Genomic DNA, 2,154 nt, shown 5'->3' on the forward strand with positions numbered 1-2,154 from the left:
GAGAAAAAGGAACACAACAGAGAGAATCCAGGACCCAGCACTACTCACAAGAGGAAACTATCCTGATGACCGATAAGGCCCAGAAGAAGAAAAAGTAATTGTTGTATTTTTTTACTTGAATAAAATCTGTGTTCTTGTTTCTATTATGTGTTATTGTTTTTTTTTCCATTTTCGGAAAATCACTGTGAATGAGTGACGTCATAATCAAATTCTTGAATCGCTGCCAAAATCGTAGTAGCAGCGTTGTAATCGTAGTAGCAGCGTATAGTAAAATGTAAACACAGTGTAAACACCCCCGTATTTAGGGGCTATATGTAATGAATTGACCCCCCTATCCCCCACAGACCCCAAACCTGCACTCCCTTGACCCGCCTATCCCCCAGGGCCCAAAAGTGCACTCCGTTGAACCCCCTATCCACCCCAGCCCCAAAAGTGCACTCACTTGACCCGCCCAACCAGACCGCTTATACTACTCACCAGGATATATCGTATCGATGTAGAAATGGAAATTATCATTGTTAATTGACAATACATCGTTGATATATCTAAATATCGAATTGAAGGCCACAGCAAGTGTTTTTTTCTTTTCACATATAAGATTTTGCACAAATTCTGCTTCATATGAATATAAAAATAGGTCAGTTAATAACGGAGCGCAGTTGGTACCCATGAGAATTCCAATAGTTTATTGGAGTACCTGGTCTCCGAAAAAACACATAGATATTGTCAATCAGAAACTCAAGCAACTCTTTGATGTCACCTGTAGAGTACTTGTGTGTGCAATCAGAATGTGTTTTAACAAAATAATTTGAAAATGACCAATGACCAGGAAAGTGAATTTACGAGGTCAATTTTTAGCTCTACTGGTCAGAGACCAGAAGAGCTTATGCGATAGTAGAGGTGTTCGTCGTTCGTCCGTCTGTCTGTAAACAATTTTTCAAAACGCTACTCCTCCTACAGTTTTTGTCTGATTTTAATATAACTTGGCACACAAGTAGACTACACTAAGATACATAAAATCATGCATCGGTTTTTGCATGATTTCGATGAACGGTGTTGCCATGGTTACTAAAAAATAGAATTTTCTGTGAATTCCTTTAAAATACTACTCCTCCTACAGTTTGGATCTGATTTTAATATAACTTGGCACACAAGTAGACTACACTAAGATACATAAAATAGTGCATCGGTTTTTGATTTCGATGAACGGTGTTGCCATGGTTACTAAAAATAGAATTTTGTGATTTTTTTTAGAATACTACTGTTCGTACAGTTTTGATTTGATTTCAATATAACTTGGCACACAAGTAATCTACACTAAGATACATAAAATGGTGCATCGGTTTTAAATTTCGATGAACGATGTTGCCATGGACACTAAAAATAGAATTTTCTGTGAAATTTTTTTTAGAATGCTACTGTTCGTACAGTTTTGATCTGATTTCAATATAACTTGGCACACAAGTAATCTACACTAAGATACATAAAATAGTGCATCGATTTTTGATTTTGATGAACGGTGTTGCCATGGTTACTAAAAATAAAATTTTCTGTGAAATTCCTTGAAAACGCTACTCCTTCCACAGTTCTGGGTCTGATTTTAATATTACTTGGCACACGAGTAGACTACTTTGATTTAGATGAACGGTGTTGCCATGGTTACTAAAATAGAATTTTCTGTGAAATTCCTTTAAAACGCTACTCCTTCTACAGTTTTGGTCTGATGGCAATGGCTTCTATTTTCATCCTTTGTTATAATTACAAACCAGTAGAGCTACAGTCTCGACTGAGACTTCTGGTTATTGAAAAAGCAGCTGTCAATGATATCAAAAAGCCTGGACTTAAATTTATCGTGGGGAATGGTTGTGTATAAAGTTGGAAAGTCGTAAGTTTTTAAGCTGTTGATTTTGGTAAAATCTTGCGATTTCAAATTGTCCAAAAGTTCTTTGGAACTTTTGAGTATCCACATCTGATTCACACCACTTCTTAAATATATTGTGCACAGTACTCTTGAAGTTTTTTCTTCTCACTGTCAATATCTTAGTGAGGAGTAACGAAAGAGGCTTGGTTGAACCTTTACTGGAACCCGCAATGTATCTTTTTTTAAAAGGATTTTTATGAAGTTTCGGAATCCAATATATATAGGGTAGTACA

Source organism: Saccostrea cucullata, unplaced genomic scaffold, assembly GCF_032062105.1.
Source record: "Saccostrea cucullata isolate Sc308-1 unplaced genomic scaffold, CSIRO_AGI_Scuc_v1 ctg17131, whole genome shotgun sequence".
Taxonomy (NCBI): domain Eukaryota; kingdom Metazoa; phylum Mollusca; class Bivalvia; order Ostreida; family Ostreidae; genus Saccostrea; species Saccostrea cuccullata.